Source organism: Heteronotia binoei, chromosome 6, assembly GCF_032191835.1.
Source record: "Heteronotia binoei isolate CCM8104 ecotype False Entrance Well chromosome 6, APGP_CSIRO_Hbin_v1, whole genome shotgun sequence".
Lineage (NCBI taxonomy): Eukaryota > Metazoa > Chordata > Lepidosauria > Squamata > Gekkonidae > Heteronotia > Heteronotia binoei.
In genome coordinates, this window is record NC_083228.1 from 146,861,187 (window position 1) to 146,886,086 (window position 24,900).

General features: G+C 48.2%; 1 pseudogene; it reads right to left on the reverse strand.

Annotated features, from left to right (window-relative positions):
• Window positions 1–20,293, reverse strand: part of LOC132574411 (zinc finger protein 658B-like) — a 38,321-nt pseudogene extending 18,028 nt beyond the window's left edge.
• Between the last annotated feature and the right edge of the window lie 4,607 nt (window positions 20,294–24,900).

A 24,900-nucleotide genomic window follows, 5' to 3' on the forward strand; every position in this document is an offset into this window, starting at 1 on the left:
TCTCCCTGCTTTGAAATGGTGATGTGTGAAAAGTTGTATCTGAACCTTCTCAGCTCAGGCCCGGGGGAGAGGAAGGAGCCTGAAAAGCATCAAGGCCAGCAAGCCTCTAATCAACATGAGAATGTATTGGTAACATCTATGTGTGAATGTCCCCTGCACAATTCCTCTACCCTTAGGAATGCCTTTGAAGTACTCCTTATATGCAATGTATCTACTGTATGTCTTTAGTCTTTTCAAGCCTTGGCTTAGGCCGCGAGTATTCAGTATCAATAAAATAGTTTCTTTGTATCTATATCGACTCGTTATTGAATCTTGACAGCAGATGCTCTACCACTGAGTCATGGACCTCTAGGGCAAGAAAATAGGAAGGGGCACTCTGCCTTATGCTGAAGGACCATTCATCTCTCAAGAGTGCCCATCATTCTGACTGGCAGCCACTCTCTTGCATGTACCTGACCTTTTAAACTGGCGATTGGACTGGGGCTCTTCTGCAGGCAAATCAGATTCTCTGTTGCTGAGCCCCCTCCCCTATTGCATTTCTCTCCCCCACCCCCCAAAGTGATTCCTATTTATAAGATTTACCAGGCCGCCTCATTACTCGACCAAAAGAGCCAGAAGGCAACGGGAGCTGACCTCCTGCGTCCTTCCCAGGGAAGTCTTTGTGTCTGGGGCTTCCTGGTCTCCCCTCTGCAGTTCAAAGCACCGTCTCCTTTCCTCCAAGGCAGGAAGTGGACTGGGAAAGTCTTAGCTGATGTGGTGAACAGGATTGGCAAGGGCAGATTTTTATTTTAAAAATTCCTCTCCATGAGTGAGTGTGGGAACATGCAGACTGGCCTACTTCACAGGGTTGTTCTGTTTTTTTCCGCCAAGCCTCCCAGTGGTGCACTGATGCTTACAAGCACAGGCTGCATTGGAGGGGGGAGGGCTCTCTTTACCCTTACAGTGGAGTGACAGTCCCTTCCATAAGCAGGTAATTGGCCTCAGTAATTCACGCACGGTCAAATCTTTAAGAAAGCTAGGAAGGCCCACGTTCAGTGGCAGCTTTCCTTCTTAATTCTGGTTTGGGGGCTGCAAAGAGGGCTGCCTGGTCCTAATTTTGCAAACAAACATGAAATAAGGCTGAACAATCACAAATAAAACACTTTGTGATGTTATAAATTCACAACACGGTGCTAAACACTTCACAGCTAAAATATATTACTTTAGCTTCAAATCAAAATTGAATCAATGTGTGTAAAATATGCAGAAACTGGATGATCCTAAAGTGTTTCTGCCAGTTCACAGATATAGTTGAATTCAACGATGTGATGCACCCATTGCCAAAACTGAAGATGTGATGGCACACACCCTCGGCTGATACTTTTGCGTGTTTCAAGAGAATCTCTCCTGGTCACCTTAGTTGATGCAAAACTTAGGTTATGCCAGGCAGACCCGATTGGCAAATGGTCCTTCCCTGGCAGCGAGGCCTCAGTGGGTGGGGCACAGGTGCGATGGGCACCCCCCAGGAGCCTTTCAGCCCCACACACCCCTCCTCTCCCCTTCACCAGGAAAGGGCCACAAGTAGCTGCAAGCAACCACCAAACTAGGGAGGGCCCAGATAGACCCCTCCCTCCCCCAAGCACCTCCACATACCCCAGGAAGGGTACAGAAAGATGACCAATCAAGCTTTTGAGGCAAATTCAAGCTTCTCTTAAACAAGGAGGGAAGAAACCAACAGAGAGGAGGGAAAACAACTGCTCGGGAGGAGCCCTTTTAGCAGACTGAGCAGGGAGACATTATTTCCATGGCAACCCTGGACAGGCCTCCTCCCCGGGCACTGCTTCGCTACCTGCAGCCCAGGCTCCCAGGATGCAACGGGCTTCCCTTGCTTGGGGAGACAACATGCCTTGAACCAGCCTGCATGCAAGTCAACCAGGTAGGGTTGCCAAAGCAGCCATTTTCTCCAGGCCAACTGATTTCAGTTGCTTTGAGATCACTTTTCCTGGGAAATTACTCCAGGCACCACCTGGAGGTTGGCAACCCTGCCTATATCAGAGAGGGGTCTCGGGCAAGCTGTCCCTTCTGTGCCTCATTGGCTGTTCCCTTTTCCCACCTCTCCAGATCCATCTGAGTAGGGCCTCCTCTAGGTACCACCCTGCCAATGGGCAAAATCAACAACTCACCAGACAAGTGCTTTCTTTGTTGTGGCCCCATCTTATGGAAGGGCCTGCCTGGGGAAGTCGGAAAGATCTCCTGCCTTTCTGCAAATGATGCACATCTGGATCATTTCCCCTTGGAGTAGAAGCCAGCCTGAACTCCTCCTTCCCGGCTTTGCTCATCATGTGGGACAGAGTGGGACCCCCTTGCAGGGTTGCCCAGCCTGGGGCAGCTTTTCCTCCCAGCCCCCCCACTCTTCCCCCATCCAGGCACCCCCCAATCTGGCTTCTCAGGGCCCCATCCTCCAGCTCTCCTGCAAGCAAAGCCAGATCCCACGAGGAGGATGTTGGAGGACTTCAGTCTTTCTCTCCTCCATGTTGTATCCTCTCCAGGAACTGTCTTGGCTGCTTCTTAACCTTTTACTAGCTGTTATGCACAGGAGCAGATAAAAAACTATTTCCATGTTTCCCCCCCCCACCCCAAATTATGAAATTCAAGGAATTCCATATTCCAAATTATGGAATTAAGTGCCAAGCTGGCACTTAAATTCCCAGAGGTATAAAACTCTGCTGTGGTCGCTCAGACACTTTGTCAGCCAACAGGAAGCTGGGCAGGAAATCAATGGGAGTAAAAAATTAATGTAGAGAGGAAACAGGGAGCATTCAAGCAACCCTTCAGGAGATCTGCTTGTCTCTCAGGGCTTTCGAATAGCAGGCCTCTCTGAAAGGAGTCGTCACGATGTAAACGGGACCACGGAGGAGAGACTAAGCCACAACAAAAAGAAAAAACTCTCCGTGTAAAATGCAGCTTTAACTTGTGAATAATAACTGTCAAAATACAAAACGAATATTATCAGTGCATCTCACCAAGTAAAAACCTCACAAGTTACTCAGTGCTCCTACTGCCCTTATGTGGCTGAAAGCCTCTAAATAACATTCAGTCCAGTATTAAAAGTAGGTGGTCCAACGGAGAACCGGTCCGCTTTGCAAGCCGTTTCGGATCTCAAATCCTTCTTCCAGGCACCATTCTTGAGTGTTTTGTACAGTTTTCCAGGTCCAGCAGTGCCAAAAGAATTCCTAGCTTTCTCTAATTAGCACGCATAATAGCAGGAATGCCATAGTAAGTACTATCCTTATCAGGCGTCCAATGCAGGCCTGCATTGCTGATAAGGATAGTACTATGGCGTGTGAAGGAGCGCCCTGCTTGAGGTCAAGAAACCATTCGAAACTGAGTGGATCAAGAGAGCTTTTCTGCCTAGACAAGAGACTCGCACTGTCCATAATGACTTACAAAGTAAACTTGGAGAAACCATTAGGAACTGTGGTCTGTGCTACTGGGTTTAGCTTAGGGAATCTAGGATCCTGCAAAGTAAATTTTGTATCAATATATTATGTTAAAACCAACGGTTACCTCTAGCTCTGATTTCAGATTGTGTTGTTTATTAAATGCCCTACAATTCTGTCGATTGTATGCATAGAATCATAGGGTTGGAAGGGACCCCCAGGGTCATCTAGTCCAGCCCCATCTGTCACTCTTGACTCACATCTGTCACTCCTTTCAAAGAGAAAAAACTCTCAGTGTAAAATGGAGTTGCTGATTTTGTCCATTTGCAGGCTGGCCCCTGTGGAAGACCTCACCCAGAGGAGCAGAGACCTTGTGGTGTCACAGAGGGCCGTCTGGCAAGGCCAGGAAGGGCTTTCTGGGTAACAGCCAACACTTTAAATGGAGCCCAGTAACTGATGGGCAGCCAGTGGAGAGGCTGTAGAATGGGAGATATATGCTCCATCTAAGCTCCCATAATAGCTGCGCTGTGACATTTTGTCCCAACTGGAGTTTCTGAATTCACGAACTCCGATTTACCTGCAACAAATAATAATCTCTTTAATGAGCTCTGACTTTTCCTTAGTGGAGTTTTCTGATTCATAAAGAAACAGTTAATCTAGGGTTGCCAACTGCCTGGAGGGGTGAAGTACGGTGTCCCTTTAACAGCATTTGGGATTATGGGATGTATTTGAGGGCTTCTGACATGGCTAAAGCTCCTGCCATAATCTGAGCATTTCGAACATTTCTTCTGGCCTTAGCGCAAAATTTCTGTGTACATTCAAGCTTTCTAGAAGACAACAACAACAACAAAATTTTATTTGTATCCCGCCCTCCCCGCCGGAGCAGGCTCAGGGCGGCTAACAACATAATTCAAGTTTAACTATACAAGTAAATAAAATTACATTTAAACATCATGAACATTTAATTAAAAATCTGCTCAAGTTTTAAAATTAAATTAATAAAAGTGCTAATGCCATATTTGCTTTTGTGATGGCGGTTTCCTTAGCAATTTCCATTTTCATCAGCGAAAGCCAGTCGGAAGAGGAAGGTCTTGCAGGCCCTGCGGAACTGTTCGAGGTCCCGCAGGGCCCGCATTTCCTCTGGAAGTTGGTTCCATAGGCTCGGAGCTATAGAGGAGAAGGCCCGGTTACGGGTACATTGCAGCTTCACCTCTCTCGGTCCGGGAATAGTCAACAAGTTTTTCCCGGTTGACCTCAGTGCTCTCTGGGGTTCATATGGGGAGAGACGGTCCCTGAGGTAGACAGGTCCTCGACCATATAGGGCTTTAAAGGTAATGACCAGCACTTTGGAACGGACCCGATATATAACTGGCAGCCAGTGCAGTTCGCGCAGCCCAGGCTGTATGTGTTCCCATTTAGGAAGCCCTAACAACAGTCTGGCCGCTGCATTCTGCACCAGCTGCAGCTTCCGGGTTCGGTACAGAGGCAGCCCCATGTAGAGGGCATTACAGTAATCCAGTCTCGAGGTGACCGTTGCATGAAGCACCATTGCCAGATCTTGGCGCTCTAGGAAGGGAGCCAACTGCTTTGCCCGCCTTAGATGGAAAAAGGCTGACTTGGCAGTGGCTGCAATCTGGGCCCCCATTGATAGTGCAGGCTCCAGTAAAACTCCCAGGCTCCTAACCCGGTGCACCGCTTTCAGCGGCGCCCCGTCGAAGACAGGGAGAGGTATTTCCCCTCCCCGAGCGCCCCGACCTAGACAAAGGACTTCTGTCTTCGCTGGATTCAATTTCAGCCCGCTCCTCCTCAACCTTCTGATGGGCTAAGCCAGGGGCGTCAAACTCATTTGTTATGACATAAATGGGACCTTGTTGGGCCGGGCCATGTCAGTACCTATTTAAGATTAGGCAGCAGAGATATAAACTTTATAAAGGACACAAACACTATTAAAGAATTTTTTTAAGGAAAACAATATTAAAATAAAAGATGCTTTTTAAAAAAATTGTCAACATTTTTATTGAAAGTAATAAAAGCAAATACAATGTATTCCATAAATACATATCTAGTCCATAACCCAGAAATGAAAAAAAACACATTGAAATAATAATATACAAAAACAAAACCAAATAATAATAATAATAATAACCACCACCACCCCCCCCAGCATATATATATAGCATATAACAGAATGGCCAAAAGAAAACTCATACTTGGCAGTCGAGTACATTAAAGAAACTACGCTCAATGTTGCCTCATCCAGGTTACATTAGATTAATAATGTCAAAGTATCTACAGGGTATGTAAGAGCGCACAGAGTCCAAATGGCCAAAAGAAAATTCAAGAAAGGGGAGCCATTTATAGAGTGGAGAATTGTTACTTTCAGAATCTGTTACACAACTCAAACTATCTGCTATCTTGCCCATTGCATATACCTCTCAAATTTTTGCATGCCAGACTTTTACAGAAGGGGAATTAGGAGATCTTCCAGACTGTGCTAGTACCATTTTAGCTGATGCAAGTAAAAAAGATATCAAGGATTTGCTAAGAGCTGTGATAGAAATACTTTTCCAGCGGTCTAACAATATAAGTTCTGACGGGAAATGGCAGAGGCTATTCGGGTTTTTATTATTATTATTATTATTATTATTAAATTATTTAGCCCATTACAATTCAAAGATAAAAATTTCAGTTGACAATCAGCCATATTTGAAAGCAGAAAAATGTAGGTTCGTTATAATTTTTACATTTCATAGCATCAGTACGAAATACCGAAGAATCAGCTAAAAGCATACCCCGGAGACTGTAAGTCAAGCCTATGAGGAAGAGTTGCATGTCAGAGATTGCAAACAGCTCTGAACAAAAAGCAAAATAACATCGTACATTCATGCTGCCCAAAACAAAAACTAACATTAACCAACACCAGTCATCTACCATCTACTATTACTAGTCACCAACACTCCAACCAACTCTGTTAACCCAATTCTGGCAAAACAACAAAAACTTCTGTAAAAGTGTAGATTGGAAGCCTCACTACCAGAGACCCCACTTGGGTGAAAATAGCAACAAATTGGAGCAATATATAGAACCGAAAAACTCCGTCCCCCCACCCCTAATATGATTGTAACAAGCAATATCAACCCAGCATTTTAGAACTTTGCAAGTGAAATAAAACAATGCCAAACATATAAAACTTTTCATTATAACTTTCTAGCGGAACATGAATAATACAACATTAGATCAGTGAACGAGAGAAATCAAAAGCCTATTGCATTAGAATCCACCCCCTTTTCCCACTGAGGTGTAATTACTGATTATAGGTATACTCATACTGCCACCATAGGTAGAATTCCGCCTTTTCCCACTCTCATCACCAAAATTAGCCAGTTATTAGGAGGAGGATGGATGATCTTCAGAAGCTGCTTCCAAAACTCCGGTAGGAATGGGGAGATTCAAATCTTGTAGCAATGCTTATTCTGGAGTCAAGATCTCTAGCCAAAAACAAATGCTCTTGAGTTGAGACTTGCAATTTATATGAAGCAAACCAGCGATATCTAATGTTTTCCTTGTTTAGAATTTTGATAATTGGTTTCAACGGCTTCTGCCTTTGCAAAGTTTCCGGTGACAAATCTTGTAGGACTTGCACAGTGTGATCTCCTAACTTTGCAGCACGGGCTTTATACAAAAGTTTAGCCTTAATGAAGCCCGACGAAAAGCGGACTAGAATGTCTCTGGGTACCATTGCTTTCTGCCCACGCATGGGACCGATTCCGTAAGCGGCTTCCAGGGCGCTGAGTTCAGACTCGGAAAAATCCATTGTTTTTGCTAACCACATAGAAATAAGAGCCTTTAAATCAGTAAGAGAGGCTGAGTTCTCAGGGAGACTATGAATATCAACATTCCCCATTTTTAATTGGTTTTCAAGCGTGATAATTTTATCTGTAGCCCATTCGTCCCGTTTATAAAAGTACTGTGCGTCATCTTGAGACATACTAGCCATGTTAACAGCAGAATCGGCTGTCTCTATCACTTTTTCTAAGGCCGTTTTAAGTTCCACGATTTGGGCAGAATGGCTGGATCATAGAAGAAATTTTATCAGTCATATTCTGTTCTAAATTCTTAAAAGCTTCCATTACCTCGGATCTGAAAAACGCTAGGTCGTCCGGTGTGCTTTTCCCGCCTCCCGACGCCATTTTGCCTGCAGAAATAGATGACACTCTCGAGGCCTTAGACCAGGGCCCTTTTGGGAAATAATCCTTGACAGAGCCTTTTGGATTTCTTTTTGATCTGGATTTTTGTCCATCAGCTGATCCCATACTAATTAAAGAAAGAAAAAATAAAGCCGGGCGCTTTGGCGAGTAAGTTTATAGGGGGTAGACTCGGAGCTTTGTTTTCAAGCATTCATCTCCTTGGCTCGCAATGTCACACCCCCCCATAAAACATGCTGAAAACATTAGCACTTATTGGTCTTAAAGGTGCTTTCCTTGTATTTCTCCCATGGGATCCAGAGAACTGGGCAAAGGAAGCTCTGGCTCTTTCCTTCCTTCCCCAGGGGACCAGGAGGGGGAGGACCCCAGCCATTAGAAGGCAGAGAGATTTGGCTCTGTAGTTCTGCAGTGTGATTGAGCCAGTCTGGCAAAGGCAGCCCTAACTCTCCCCTCTTCCTCCCCAAAGCAGGAGCCTCAGCCAATGGAGAAAAGAGGTTTTGCTCTGTAGTTCCCATGCAATTGAGCAAGCCTTGCAAAGAAAGCTGTGATACAGAAGGAAGCAAGAAAGAGGGAGAAGGCGGCAGATGATAGCCAGTTGCTTGGGGGCCTGATACGAGCTCTCTGGGGGTCTGATTTGTTGAAGATATCTATGCCAACTGAATCTCTTTCCACATTCTGAGCATTCAAAGAAGTTTTCCCCATGTGTGGGTTCTCTGATGTAGATGAAGAGACACACTTCGACTGAATCTCTTGCCACACTCAGAGCATGCAACAGGTTTCTCCCCTGTGTGGGTTCTCCAGTGCTGGTGAAGAGTGCCACTCTGACTGAATCTCTTTCCACACTCTGAGCATTCAAAAGGTTTCTCCCCTGTGTGGGTTCTCTGATGATTTCGAAGAGCACCACTGTGACTGAATCTCTTTCCACACTCTGAGCATTCAAAAGGTTTCTCCCCTGTGTGGGTTGTCTGGTGCACCTGAAGATGGCTACTCCGACTGAATCTCTTTCCACACTCTGAGCATTCAAAAGGTTTCTCCCCTGTGTGGGTTCTCTGATGCTTTCGAAGATCACCACTGTAACTAAATCTCTTTCCACACTCTGAGCATTCAAAAGGTTTCTCCCCTGTGTGGGTTCTCTGATGCAGCTTTAGAGTGCTGCTGTGAATGAATCTCTTTCCACACTCTGAGCATTCAAAAGGTTTCTCCACTGTGTGGGTTCTCTGATGCTTTCGAAAATCGCCACTGTAACTGAATCTCTTTCCACACTCTGAGCATGTAAAAGGTTTCTCCAATATGTGGGTTCTCTGGTGCTGCTGAAGTTGGCTATTCTGACGGAATCTCCTTCAACACTCTGAGCATTCAAAAGGTTTCTCCCCTGTGTGGGTTCTCTGGTGCACCTGAAGATGGCTACTCTGACTGAATCTCTTTCCACACTCTGAGCATTCAAAAGGTTTCTCCCCTGTGTGGGTTCTCTGGTGCACCTGAAGATGGCTACTCCAACTGAATCTCTTTCCACACTCTGAGCATTCAAAAGATTTCTCCCCTGTGTGGGTTCTCTGATGCTTTTGAAGATCACCACTGTGACTGAATCTCTTTTTACACTCTGAGCATTCAAAAGGTTTCTCCGCTGTGTGGGTTCTCTGATGCTTTCGAAAATCGCCACTGTAACTGAATCTCTTTCCACACTCTGAGCATGTAAAAGGTTTCTCCCTTGTGTGGGTTCTCTGATGCTGCTGAAGTTGGCTATTATGACTGAATCTCTTTCCACACTCTGAGCATTCAAAAGGTTTCCCCCCTGTGTGGGTTCTCTGATGCACCTGAAGATGGCTACTCCGACTGAATCTCTTTCCACACTCTGAGCATTCAAAAGGTTTCTCCCCTGTGTGGGTTCTCTGGTGCTTTCGAAGATCACCACTGTGACTGAATCTCTTTGCACACTCTGAGCATTCAAAAGATTTCTCCCCTGTGTGGGTTCTCTGATGCTTTCGAAGATCACCACTGTGACTGAATCTCTTTCCACACTCTGAGCATTCAAAAGGTTTCTCCCCTGTGTGGGTTCTCTGGTGCCGCTGAAGATGACTACTCTGACTGAATCTCTTTCCACACTCTGAGCATTCAAAAGATTTCTCCCCTGTGTGGGTTCTCTGATGCTTTTGAAGACCACCACTGTGACTGAATCCTTTTCCACACTCTGAGCATTTAAAAGGTTTCTCCCCTGTGTGGGTTCTCTGATGCTTTTGAAGACCACCACTGTGACTGAATCCTTTTCCACACTCTGAGAATTCAAAAGGTTTCTCCCCTGTGTGGGTTCTCTGATGCAGCTTTAGAGTGCTGCTCTGACTGAATCTCTTTCCACACTCTGAGCATGCAAAAGCTTTCTCCCCTGTGTGAGTTCTCTGGTGCACCTGAAGATGGCTACTCCGACTGAATCTCTTTCCACACTATGAGCATTCAAAAGGTTTCTCCCCTGTGTGGGTTCTCTGATGCTTTTGAAGATCACCACTGTGACTGAATCTCTTTCCACACTCTGAGCATTCAAAAGGTTTCTCCCCTGTGTGGGTTTTCTGATGCTGCTGAAGAGTGCCACTCTGACTGAATCTCTTTCCACACTCGGAGCATTCAAAAGGTTTCTCCCCTGTGTGGATTCTCTGATGCTGATGAAGACACATACTTAGACTGAATTTCTTTCCACACTCTGAGCATGGAAAAGGTTTCTGCCCTGTGTGGGTTCTCTGGTGCTGCTGAAGATGGCCACTCTGCCTGAATCTCTTTCCACACTCTGAGCATGCAAAAGGTTTCTCCCCTGTGTGGATTCTCTGATGCAGTTGAAGAGATACACTTTGACTGAATCTCTTTCCACACTCTGAGCATGTAAAAGGTTTCTCCCCTGTGTGGGTTCTCTGGTGCTGCTGAAGATGGCCACTCTGACTGAATCTCTTTCCACACTCTGAGCATTCAAAAGGTTTCTCCCCTGTGTGGATTCTCTGATGCAGTTTTAGAGTGCCACTCCGACTGAATCTCTTTCCACACTCTGAGCATTCAAAAGGTTTCTCTCCTGTGTGGATTCTCTGATGCCGATGAAGAGACGCACTTAGACTGAATCTCTTTCCGCACTCTGAACATGCAAAAAGTTTCTCCCCTGTGTGGGTTCTTTGATGACATTGAAGAGTGCTATTGTGATTGAATCTCTTCCCACACTCTGAACATTCAAAAGGTTCCTTGCCTCTGTGTACTTTTTGACGCACAAAGAGCTGTGATCTCTTTTTGAAGTACTTGCTACACTGTTTGGATGTATATGCTTTAATTATTCTTTGCTTTGGAAAATGTACATTAAACCTTTTTCCTTTTCTCTTCTCATCCATACGGCTGCCTTCCTTTCTCTTAGGTCTGCCTCGGTTTCTATTGTTTTCTTTCAAATCTTGAAGTCCATCTGGCAACTGCTGGACAAGTTCCTCACCCTCCTCGTTTCTCTGATCATCCTCTGCTGGAATAAGGAGAGAGATCCCTTTAACGCCTGGGAAGGCAGGTAAGGTCCAAAGACATCTCTGTGATTGCAGGTGGAAAGGACTGATGGCTCTTCAGCCCCCTCCAGCTTCCCTGATCTTAACCACCTCCCCCCTTTCCCCAGAGTGTCTAGTATCTAAGGATACTTCATCCCCTCCAGAGCCACAGCTAAGCTTGCAATGCCAAACTACCCCCCCCCCCACACATACTCCCGGCTCATCCAGCCTGAAGCCACGCAAGGTTCCAACAACACAGAATGATTTATTGAAGATGGTGCTTGGCAACTGAAAAGAATAAGAAGTGACTTAAAAATAACAAAGCAGACAGTACAAACTAGCTCTCTTCTAGTGCCCTTAGGCAGACTTACAGGTCAAACCAGATGCTAGGGTCTTGCTGGCTTGCTGGCTGGATATCCCAGGAGATGTGGAGATTCATCCAGCAATGTCCCTTGCTGCAATACAGGAAACTCCTCCCCCCCCCCCGCCCCGCAGGGAACAAGGCAGAAGCCTGGGGTTTTATCAGAAAGGACCAGGAACCCCCAGAGCCAACTGAAGGGCTTTCCCCAAAAGACTCACTGCAACAATGAACACGCTGCTGTTCCACACGGCAGCACAGGAAAGAAAACTTGTCTAGTTAGAAGGGAGGGGCCCTGTGAACACAGCACTGGATTCTCCCCCAGCCAGTGGCGTTGTAATGCTAAATAAAACAGAGAAACCTATTTGCACAACCTGAAATAGCACGCTGGAGGACAAAAAGCTTATTACAGAGTTCTTGCTCAGAAGGAGTTCCTAACTCTCCAAATCCCAGTCCCCAAAAGGCCTCACTCCCTCCTTACCCAACGGGCTGCATGACTGCACCAAACGAAACATTGCTCAGAAGTGAAGCAAAAAAGCTGCATGGCTGTTCCTTGACTGTTCCCTGGACATAACCGTGCAGGATACTCACTCTCAGTCAGCTCACTCGGAAAGGAAATGTGTTCTTGGGATCCCCTTGAGAAATTCTCCAGCCTTTCTTGGGATGTGAGGACGTTGTCTTTCTCCACCAAAGCCTCTCTTATACTTCTGTCTTTTTTGGGGGGAGGAGGGGGAGAGAGAGAAATCATTCTTATATGGGGAAGGAAAGAAATTCAAAAGTATAAATTCTTCTGGAAGGATAAACCATAGTCTAGATCATAGTCCACAATCCCAACAAATCTAAGGGGAACACATCTGTGAGGCAAGGCACCCTAGTACCCCTCAAGGGTTAATGTGATAATTAAGTGGCCTGGTTCATGATTTGACTCTCCCTGCAGCTCACATCCTTATCTTTTTCAAGGTGGAGTCAGGACTGCGGTTATTATGGTAACTGAGAACCTGTATCCCCTTGTGTAACCAAGAGGGAAGGGGGATGGGGAGGATGCTGACAACCTCTGGAAAGTTCCACCAGGGAGGACCCTTGATTGGGTAATTTGGACCGCCTGTCTCTGGAGCGGTAGAAAGTATGATACTAGTATATACGAGAGGGAAGCCAGGCAACCTTTATTGCTTGTGCTGTGCTGGTGTGCTTTGATGTTTTCTTGCTTCATTGTGATTTTTTTGTAGAATAATTTAGGCCAGGTGTGTCAAATTCATTTGTTATGAGGGCTGGATCTGACATATAGGAGTCCTTAATAATAATTATAATAATAACAACTTTTTATTTATATCCCGCCCTCCCCGCTGAGGCAGGCTCAGGGCGGCTCACAACACATAGATAGAATACACAGTAAAACCATAATACACAATAATTATAATTAGATAAAACCATCATTAAATCAACTTATATTAAAATTAACATTATGGTGCTATACTCAGATCTTCTATAAAATTCAGTGGCTAAACCATTTTCAGCGAATCTATCTTGGCTCAGCATTAAGTGAAGGCCATTTTAAAGAGGAAGGTCTTGCAGGCCCTGCGGAATTGGTCCAAACACCGCAGGGTCCGCACTTCCTCCGGGAGCTGGTTCCACAGTAGTGGAGCTGCAATAGAGAAGGCCCGTTTCCGAGTAGTCTTCAATTTGGCCTCCCTTGGCCCAGGGATATTCAGCTGGTTCTTTCCAGCTGACCTCAGCGCTCTCTGGGGTTCATATGGGGAGAGACGGTCCCTCAAGTAGGCAGGTCCTCGGCCATATAGGGCTTTACCTTGTTGGGCCGAGCCATGTGTACCTATTTAAGAACATAAGAACATAAGAGAAGCCATGTTGGATCAGGCCAACGGACCATCCAGTCCAAAACTCTGTGTCACACAGTGGCAAAAAATTTTATATATACACACACACTGTGGCTAATAGCCACTGATGGACCTGTGCTCCATATTTTTATCTAAACCCCTCTTGAAGGTGGCTATACTTGTGGCCGCCACCACCTCCTGTGGCAGTGAATTCCACATGTTAATCACCCTATGGGTGAAGAAGTACTTCCTTTTATCCGTTTTAACCTTTCTGCTCAGCAATTTCATTGAATGCCCACGAGTTCTTGTATTGTGAGAAAGGGAGAAAAGTACTTCTTTCTCTACTTTCTCCATCCCATGCATTATCTTGTAAACCTCTATCATGTCACCCCACAGTCAACGTTTCTCCAAGCTAAAGAGTCCCAAGCGTTTCAACCTTTCTTCATAGGAAAAGTGCTCCAGCCCTTTAATCATTCTAGTTGCCCTTCTCTGGACTTTCTCCAATGCTATAATATCCTTTTTGAGGTGCGGCGACCAGAACTGCACACAGTACTCCAAATGAGACCGCACCATCGATTTATACAGGGGCATTATGATACTGGCTGATTTGTTTTCCATTCCCTTCCTAATAATTCCCAGCATGGCGTTGGCCTTTTTTATTGCAAACGCACACTGTCTTGACATTTTCAGTGAGTTATCTACCACGACCCCAAGATCTCTCTCTTGGTCAGTCTCTGCCAGTTCACACCCCATCAACTTGTATTTGTAGCTGGGATTCTTGGCCCCAATGTGCATTACTTTGCACTTGGCCACATTGAACCGCATCTGCCATGTTGACGCCCACTCACCCAGCCTCAACAGATCCCTTTGGAGTTCCTCACAATCCTCTCTGGTTCTCATCACCCTGAACAATTTAGTGTCATCCGCAAACTTGGCCACTTCACTGCTCACTCCCAACTCTAAATCATTTATGAACAAGTTAAAGAGCATGGGACCCAGTACCGAGCCCTGCGGCACCCCACTGCTTACCGTCCTCCATTGCGAAGACTGCCCATTTATACTCACTCTCTGCTTCCTATTACTCAGCCAGTTTTTGATCCACAAGAGGACCTGTCCTTTTACTCCATGACTCTCAAGCTTTCTCAGGAGCCTTTGATGAGGAACTTTATCAAAAGCTTTCTGGAAGTCAAGGTAAACAACATCTATCGGGTCTCCTTTGTCCACATGTTTGTTCACCCCCTCAAAGAAATGTAACAGGTTAGTGAGGCAAGATGTTCCTTTACAGAACCCATGCTGAGTCTTCCTCAATAACCCATGTTCATCAATGTGCCTACTCATTCTGTCCTTGATAATGGTTTCTACCAACTTTCCCGGTATTGAAGTCAGACTGACTGGCCTGTAATTTCCCGGATCTCCTCTGGAACCCTTTTTAAAGATGGGGGTGACATTTGCTACCTTCCAGTCCTCAGGAACGGAGGCAGATTTCAAACAAGCCCTTCCTCCCACCTTCCTCCCCATGGGAGGAGCCTCAGCCAGTTGAGAAAACAGAGACTTTGATCTGTAGTTCCTGTGCGATTGAGCAAGCCTGGCAAGGCAAGCTGTGATGCAGAAGGAAGCAAGAGATGGGGAGAAGGAAGCAGATGACAGCCAGTTGCTCGGGGGCCTTATAGGAGCCCTCTGAGAGCCTGAATCAGCCCCCAGACCGCATGTAGTAACAAGGAAAGAAAAGGAAATGAAAAGAAAGAAAAGGAAATGCCCCCTGTGCAAGCACCAGTTGCTTCCGACTCTGGGGTGACATTGCTTTCACAACTAGATCTACTATCCAATACCAGGTATTTCATGCGTAAGATAAAACAGTGAGCTTTTCATGATTTTCTGTTGCTGAGCTGTAGAAACTGCACTGTTTAGTGGTGTCTCGGTTTTACATCCTTCATAAATCTTTCTATGTTTTAGAAGGGCCGGATTAGGAAAAGAGAAATCAGAATCTAGCCCCTTCCAGAGCCTTTCTGAGGATCTCTGTTCTGGGCCAACCTGAGCTCAGCATGAAATCCTCAGTGGAGGAGGACTCCTCAGGAGAAGGGGAGTCACGCATGGCTGGCTCTGAGTCAGCAGAAGCAGGAAACAGGCTGATGAGCTGCAGGCTGATGAAGACTCACCACCAGCAGCTGATCCAGAGCCACCACCCAGTCCTGATGCAGCAGCTGAGGCTAAAGTAATTAAGAGAGGCCGAGGGACTTGGGAATCTTCAGTCTGGAGAAGAGGAGGCTGAGGGGCGACATGATTGGTTTCTTGAACTATTTCAAGGGCTGTCACATAGAGGAAGGTGGGGAGCTGTCTCTGTTGGCAGCAGAGGAAAGGACTTAAAATAACAGGTTTAAATTAAGAGAGGGAACGTACATGCAGGATATTAGGGGAAACTTTATAACAAAAAGAGTTGTTCAACGGCGGAATTGGTAGGAGCCTGCATGTTGTGGAAGCAACAAGTCATCCTCTTAGATTTTGTTACCACAACACCTGACCTTTTCTGTGTTTGATCTTGGACTTTGACTTCAGCTGTGTGACTCTCTACCTTGTGCAGGACCCTTGGACCTCCGGGCTACACTCTCTGGTTTACCCGTTCTGGTAACGACCCTTCGGCTTGTGCACTTTCGGTCTGTGGACTTCTGAGACTGAACTCTGGAATCTGTGTGAGCACCTGAACATGTCTGGCTTGCTGGCTCTCATCCTCATCCTTACCTCTGGCCAGGACACCATCTCTGGTTAGGGGTGATGGCCACAACAATGGCCTCAGTTGCCCCTCGGCAAGTATCTGGAGAGGCCTCAAAATGATGCATTGCTGTGCAAGTTTGATTCATGCATCATCCAATGTGGAGCAATTAACACTTTTGGCACTTGTGGGAGATCCTCCTTACCCAGAGAGATGACGCTCCAATAGTTCTCCCGCATGACTTCCCTGTAGAGAGTTTTCTGGCCCGGATCCAGCAGGTCCCACTCTGCTGGGGTGAAACAGACAGACACGTCCTCAAAGGAAAAGGGGCACTGGAAGAAAAAGCAGATTCCCTCATCAGGGATGATGCCAGGCGGAGACTGCACTCTGGAAGGGAGCAGTCTGGGATGGAGCGGGATGTATGTCTTGGCAGAGGTCGAGGGAGTGGTATTCAGAGCCTCTCTCACCTGGACCACTGTAGAAACTGCAGGAACAAAAACACCCTTGAGAAAGTAGGAGGGAACCCAGGCTGTCCCCTGCTGATTCCCCTTACCTGGACTGGAGGTAAAGCAGCTGTTTCCACACCTCTGGAATGACTCAACAGCATCTCTCCACTGCCTGTTACGAAGAGAAAGGAGGAAGGGTGTTGGTTGTGACTTCCTCTTCCATTAGAATGTTTGTTCCTCACTTCACACACTCCCTTCCCATGAGCTGGAAATCTTGCCCTGTGTATACTCCACACATCCTTTTACTAAATTCTGGGAGAGGCAGAAGAGAATTACCCAGGAGCCTCAGGGGGTGATAAATGCTGCCAACATATTCCAGGCTTCTGTGAGACCTGAAATGTGCCCTGTGAACTCTGAAGTTCCAAAGGTCGCAGCATCCCTGCTGGATCAGACCAAACGCCCAGGAATCCCCTTCTCCTGCCAGCTGGCAGTGGGCCCTTCAGTCTGGACTGGGGGTGGAAAAAGTGGGGGGTGGAAATGACATGGCTTTACTTGAGCGCTTCTGGAGAATCCAGGGTAGCATCCGTGCCAAGCTTTATCCCAAGGCCCTCCCCAAATCTCCTGGGATACCAGGCCACATCTGGCCACCCCTCCTGCAGCACCCGATTTCCTACAGTGGCCTGCCAGGTGCCCCTATAAGAGAGCTCACAAGCTAGATTTCCACATGGTTATTTGGCTCTTATGAACTGGTTTTCAGTGTTCAGCACTGCCTCAGAAGGCATAGACTCCCCGTATTCTCCCGGATGAATAGCTCTGCCCAGTTTTGTCTAACTTCACTTCTCTTTTTTGAGCCACCCTGAGTTCCTCCTATGGAAGGAAGGTGAGTCATGAATGTTCTAATTAATGGGAGGAACTGCCCTCTATAATTCTTTCTAATCCCCTTTCAGAAGAATCACAGTCAGTGGACATTCAGTGATAGGTGAAGAAGTACTGAATTCTTTTCCAGACCTGAACTCTCAACCCATCACATTCATGGGGTGCCCCAATTGTAAACAGGCAAAATGAGTTCTTACCACAAGAGAGGGCATCTTGGGCACCCTCCTGGGCGTGCGCCCTCTGCCCTTCCTCCAAGGAACCTCGTTCTGCCTCAGGGAACTGAGCTTCTCTCTCCATGGATGGTCCCCACATCTGAAAGAGCAGCGAGTGAGAAGGGGAAGAGATGGAAAAGAGAAGAGACCAAGCAACGGATAGTGCCCCACTCCAAGACTCTGCACTCTTCCATCAGCAGACTTAGTTGTCTGGAGAGAGAAGAAATTCCCTAGCAGAGGAGGCTGCTGAAAGAGGCTGTTAAAGCTCCCATTCAGATGATTAACACTTGGACAAATATCTTTCAGGGAAACTTTAGAATTAGCTCCAATATCCTTGCTTGAAGTGGACACAGCTGGAGGAAACCCCCTCACCTGCTCTGCCTGCCTCTTCTCCTCGGCCTGACTCAGGAGGAAGCCTTCGGCCAAGGCCACCGCCTGGGAACTGGTCTCCGGCCCACATTCCCTCACCCAGCGCTGCATTTCCTGGGGCAGGAGGGCTAGGAACCTCTCCAATATCACCAGGTCCACCATCTGCTTCTTGGAGTTCCTCTCTGGCTTCAGCCAGTGGCTGCAGAGTCGATGGAGCCGGCTGCAAACCTCTCGGGGCCCATCAGCCTCACGGTACTGGAACTGCCAGAAGTGTTGGCCATGCACCTCTGAGATCTCTGTGACCTGAGAAGGTGTCTCTGGCACGGGCCTTTCCCAGCCTTCACCACCTCTCCCAGCTTGGGTGGGAGGGGGGCCTTTGCTTGCTGTCTTGCCAGCTGCAGCTCCTTCTGGGTCCTGCTCTTCCATCTCCCTCCCCTTCGCTTGGGTCACCTCCAACTGGATAGAGATGCCTTTAGTCACTTGAATGTAAAGAGATACAGAGACAGTCACATGTCACAAGGAAAGCGAATGAGAATTGCCCTGGTAGATCAGAAGTAAAGTGCTTCTTGCGGTTTGTAGACCTGGTTCAATATAATTTTGTTATATGACATACTAAGCTGTTTTAGATCTGCCTGCTTTGTACTTTGGAAAAGTTAACTGTCTCTGTTGGGCTGTTTAAGGATGTTACAAGCCTAGACTCTCATTCCATGGGTTCAGTCTACCCAGTCTACTGGATAGAGATGCCTTTAGTCACTTGACTGTAAAGAGATACAGAGACGTTCACATGTCACAAAAAAAGCAAATGAGAATTGCCCTGGTAGATCAGAAATAAAATGATCTTGTGGTTTATAGACCTGGTTTAAGAGAATTTTGTTATATGACATACTAAGCTATTTTAGATAAGCTTCCTTGGTTCTTTGCAAATCTTAACTATCTCAGTTGGGCTGTTTAAGGATGTTACAAGCCTAGACTCTCATTCCATGGGTTCAGTCTACCCAGTCTACTGGATAGAGATGCCTTTAGTCACCTGACTGTAAAGAGATACAGAGACAGTCACATGTCACAAAAAAGCAAATGAGAATTGCCCTGGTAGATCAGAACTAAAGTGCTTCTTGTGGTTTATAAACATGGTTTAAAATAATTTTGTTGTAGGACATAGCAAGCTATTTTAGAGATGCTTCCTGAGTTCTCTGGGTAAGTTAATGGTCTCTGTTTGGCTGCTAAAGGGCGTTACAAGCTTAGCCTCTCTCTACATGGGTTCAGTCTGTCCAAGGGGCTAATTCTTAAGTTAAACTGAGGCCCCTAAAGGAGCAGGGGGACTGGTGACCCCTTAACTGTTGTCTGTATCTCTGCAATAGACCTGAGGTCCTAGGCGAGAGCAGCTCTTTCAAAAGCCATGGGGGTCCCCCTTTGAACTGCGGGGTTCACCTGTTAGATCTCCAGCAAAGATGTCTTTTGGGGAGGCTGAAAACCAGCTCCTCATGGCTCTTGTCACAACTAGAAGGAGACTCTCAAGGCAGCTGCAGGGGCTACTCACGTAACCACAGGGGCTCAGTTAATTACTCTCAATATTCCACAGTTACGAAGATACATTTACATATCCATCTCCAATTCTGATATTTACTTCTCTATGATTCTCCCCAGAATTAAATCCAAACAAATGGTGACCAGGTAAACTGAGCTTGCAATCCCTGTTTGGTCCTTGCATCTCTTAAGCATCTTCATTAGGTTTGCTGGTCAGTTGGAAAGGGCCGTAACTAACTGCAAGTGACCACTCTGGTTTGGGGTCAACCCAGGCAGGGCCCAGAATAGCCCCTCTCTTCATCTGCCCAGCCCCCCCCACCCGACCACACACCAAGGCGGGTCCTGACAGGTGACCCCTCAAGCCTGAAGTGTCAGAAGGACCCAGGCCCATAAAGGCTTCCCTGGAGGAGGTGGGGATCGAACCCGGCTCTCCCAGATCAGAGTCCCTGCATTAACCGCACAACACCCCACCGGCTCTCAGCTGGTCCCGGGCAGTTCAGGTGTGCGGGGAAAGGGGGCGGGGGGGTGCAGCAGAAGACGTGCGGGAGGAAGGGGATGGAGTCTGGGGAATGGCCGGGGGGCCCTCGGCGCTCTTGGCCGCAGCAGCATCCAGGGGGCTCCAGGCGCGCCTCCTCCCCCCCCCCATCTCCCTTGGGTGCTGCAAGGCCCCTTCCCTACCTGGCCGCCTCGCCTTCCCCTCTCCGGCCCTCGTGGCGCTCGGAGCTGCTGCAGCCTTTGCAACCGGGGGAGGGTCGCAGGAGGCCCGGCTGCTGCTCTTCCCTTCGGCTCCTCCTGCCCCACCGGCGCAGCACCCCACGCCCGGCAGCAGAGCTTGCGCATCTTCGCATCTTCCGTTCCGGGGGCCCCTTTGCAAAGGCTGGGCCCGGGCATGCAAGCCTCCCTTCCCTTCCGGAGCAGCAGTGCTTTGGAAGGGGCTCCAGCGCCCTCTGGGTCCGGCCTCTGCTCTGCCGGGACTGCAGCTCTCCCGGACGCCTCCCCGTGGGGCGGGACCGCTTTGGGTTGCAGAACAACAAAATAATCCTGCCCCTTTTGCGGGGAGAGCTCAGCCTTGCAGCCTTCCTGCCTTGTTGCAGACGCCTGGGAGGGGCCTCCTTGCACCGGGGGCAGAAGGAAGGAGGTTTCTTCTCTTGCAAACGGGGGGGGGGGGGGGGGGAGGATCTGTCTTTGAAATGGTGGAGGGGCGGGGGGGGGGGGCATGAGCCCTCTGGGATGCCCCCGCAAGCATCACATCCCTGCCCAGAATCCTAGGCAGGCAGCCCGGCAGCTGTTTTCCCCTTGCATTCTGGGAACTGCCTTCCATATTCTTGGAACTGCCTTGCACCAAATCAGAGCCCCCCCCCCCCCCCGTCTCCATCCAGGTCAGTATTGTCCACACAGACTGGCAGGCCTCTGCGGGACCTCAGGAGTCCTTCACATCACTTCTTCCCCTGGTCTTTGAACTGGAGGTTGGACAGGAGACCTTCTGCACGCCAAGCGGATGCTCTGCCCCTGAGCCACAGCCTCCGCTCCCTGAATCCCAGCTTTCCTTTCAGCCTACAGACGGTGCTAGTCCTCAGTGCTCTCAGGCAGCCGCCCACCCCGGGGGCCCATCACAGCCAGTGTTGTCTGCTCAGACCAGCAGCAGCTCTCCAGGGTCTTAGGCCAAGGTCTTTCGTATCACCCACTGCCTGGTCTGTTTAACTGGAGGTGCCAGGATTGAACCAGGCATGCTCTGCTACCACTGAGCCATGAGCCTCTGGGCCGTGGAAGGAGGAAGGGGCGCTCTGCCTTATGCTGAAGGACCATTCATCTCTCTCGAGTGCCCATCGTTCTGACTGGCAGCCGCTCTCCTGCATGTAGCTGACCTTTTTAACTGGCAACTGGACTGGGGCTCTTCTGCAGGCTAATCAGATTCTCTGTTGCTGAGCCCCCCCTCCCCCAAAGTGATTCCTGTCTATAAGATTGACAAGGCCACCTCATAACTTGACCGAATGGGCCAGAGGGCAACAGGAGCTGACCTGAGTCCTTCGCAGGGAAGTGTTTGTGTCTTCTATGTATGAGAGTGTTGGAACATGCAGACTGGCCTACTTCACAGGGGTGTTCTAGTTGTTTTTTTTTTACAAGCCTCCCAGTGGGGCACTGATGCTTACAAGCACAGGCTGCATGGCGGGGGGGGGGGGGCTCTCTTTACCCTTACAGTGGAGTGGCAGTCACCTGAGTCGTAGGGAAATAGGGCTCAGGTAATTCACGTGTGGTCCAATCTTTATGGAAGCTGGGAAGGCCCATGTCTCAGGGGCAGCTTTCCTCTAATTCGGGTTTGGGGGCAGAAAAGAGGGCTGCCTGGTCCTAATCTTGTAAACAAAAAGGAATGAAGGCTGAAAAAGCACAAACAAAACACTGTGCAGTGTTATAAATTCACAACATGGCGCTGAACACCTCAGTGCTGGAATATATTATTTCACTTCAAATCAAAATCAAATCAGTATGTGCTGAATACACATAAATGGGATGGTTTTAGCCACGGCCACCCTATCCAGTCCATACCAATTTTCACCTGAAATTCTTACAGTTCTACCATGATGCTGAACATCCAACTGGAGTAATCCTTATGCGTTTCTGCCAGTTCGCACATAGAGTAGAATTCAGCAATGTGATGTTGTATTTGGTTCCAACAGATGTACTCATTGTCAAAACTGAAAATGTGACAACATGGACCTGAGGTTGACACTTTTGCATGTTTCAAGAGAATCTCTCTTCTTCTGGTCACCTTAGTTGATCTAAAACTTAGGTTATGCCAGACAGACCCGATTGGCAAACGGTCCTTCCCTGCCAACGAGGCCTCAGTGGGTGGGGCACAGGTGTGAGGGGAACGGCAGGGGCTTCCCTCAGATGGGCACCCCCCCTCCAGGAGCCTTCCAGCCCCACACACCCCTCCTCCCCCCTTCAGCAGGAAAGGGCCACAAGCAGCTGCAAGCAACCACCAAACCAGGGAGAGCCCCAAATAGCCCCCTCACCTTCCCAAGGACCCCCCACACCCCAGAAGGGCACTGACAGGTGACCGATGAAGCTTTTGAGGTAAATTAAAGCTTCTATTTAAACAAGGTGGGAAGAAACCAACAGAGAGGAGGGAAAATAACTGCTTCAGAGGAGCAGTTTTAGCAGACTGAGCAGGGAGACATTATTTCCATGGCAACCCTGGACAGGCCTCCTCCCCGGGCACTGCTTCGCTACCTGCAGCCCAGGCTCCCAGGAGGCAATGGGCTTCCCTGGCTTGGGGGGACGAAATGCCTTGAACCAGCCTGCATGCAAGTCAACCAGGAAGTACCTTCCCCTGGGCTCTTCCCAGGTACGTGCACGGAGGATCATTGCCTCCTCTCACCTCCAACCCCTGCTCACCCAGGCAGGGTTGCCAACTTTGGCTTAGGGGATTCCTGGAGAATTCAGGGGTGGAGCTTGGGGAGGGGGGGACCTCAGCAGTTTTGGGGTGGAGGAAGGCTCCCCCACTGGAACGTAATCCACTGCTCCGCCACTGGCTTTTATCCCCGGTTTTGGTGCAGAAACCAACTCAGAGAGGAGAAAAAAGCCCCCTGGATGGATGGAAGTGGATTGAGAAGGGGGGGGGGGTCCTCTCCTGCTGGCTGCTGCAGCCCCTCTTCCTCCTTGCTCAGCTCCCAGGAGGAGAGAGGCCTTCCCTTGACAGCAGGGCCTTATATGCTTTCTCCCTAGGCCCCCCCCTGGGTGGTGATTGGCCTTCCCTTTCCTCCAGTTCCACCGCAGTCCAATCACAGGGCTCAGAGGGGGCCTGGGAAATGTAGGCCTCTTGTCAACTTTACAGCAGGCCTCAGAGGCCCCCTGGGGTTTCGCCTCAGTCCGGGGATCGTGAAAGGATCATCTGGGGCAGCTTTTCCTCCCAGCCCACACCCCCTCCACTCTTTTCCCATCCAGGCACCCCCCAGTCTGGCTTCTCAAGGCCCCTTCCGCCAGCTCTCCTGCAAGCAGAGCCAGATCCCCAAAGGAGGACACTGGAGGACTTCAGTGTTTCTCTCCTTGTTATATCATCTCCAGGAACTGCACACTGTTTTGTCTGCTGCTTAACCTTTTTCTAGCTGCAGTGCACAGAAAGAAATAACCTATTTCCATGACTGTATTTTCAAATTAAGGAAGAGATTCAAAGGTGTCTTTTTAAGTGCCAACTTGGCACTTAAAAGTCCCAAAGGTAAAAAAATACTTTGCTGTGGTTGCTCAGACACCCGGTCAGCCAACAGAAAGCTAGGCAGGAAATCAACAGGAGTGAAAGATTAGCCCAGAGAAGACAGGGACCGTTTGAGCAATGCTTCAGGAGGCCTGCTTGTCTGCCAGGGCTTCTGAATGGCAGGCCTCTTTTAAAGAAGCCGGAGATGGGAGTCCATAGACTCAACAAGAAGGGCCATTCAGTAAACAACACAATAGGACTGCGGTTGTAGAACCAATCAGAAATCTATAATCAGAACTGAAGCAAGGTGCTGGTCTTAACGTGACACATTAAACGACAAATGATACAAACACAGTAGCATAGACCACAGACCCTAATAATTTCTCTAAATAAGTTTGGTGTAGTGGTTAAGTGTGCGGACTCTTATCTGGGAGAACCAGGTTTGATTCCACACGCCTCCACTTACACCTGCTGGAATGGCCTTGGGTCAGCCATAGCTCTGGCAGAGGTTGTCCTTGAAAGGGCAGCTTCTGTGAAAGCCCTCTCCAGCCCCACCCACCTCACAGGGTGTCTGTTGTGGGGGGGGAAGGGAAAGGAGATTGTAGGCCGCTCTGAGCCTCTGTCCTTGAAAGGGCAGCTTATTGGAGAGCTCTCTCAGCCCCACCCTCCTCACAGGGTGTCTGTCGTGGGGGAGGAAGGGAAAGGAGATTGTGAGCTGCTCTGAGACTCTTCGGAGTGGAGGGCGGGATATGAATCCAATATCATCTTCTTCTTTGTGAATTATTTCAGGAAGTGTGAGTCTCCTGCCTGGGTAGAAAAGCTCTCTTGATCTACTCAGCTTTCCATAGTTTCTTGACCTCTTTGGGCAGGCCGCTCCCTCACAGGTGTATGGGCAGTTGCTGAGTTTGCCCATTTGCAGGCTGGCCCCTGCGGAAGACCAGTTCACACCCCATCAACTTGTATTTGCAGCTGGGATTCTTGGCCCCAATGTGCATTACTTTGCACTTGGCCACACTGAACCTCATCTGCCACGTTGATGCCCATTCACCCAGCCTCAACAGATCCCTTTGGAGTTCTTCACAACCCTCTCTGGTTTTTACCAGTGGGATGTATTTGAGGGCTTAAAACATGGCTAAAGCTCCTGCCATAATCGGAGCATTTCTAACATTTCTTCCTGGCTTAAGGTAAAATTTCTGTGTATATTCATGCTTTCTAGAAAACATCTTTTGGTTTTAAAACAATTTTATTGATAACATATGGTAA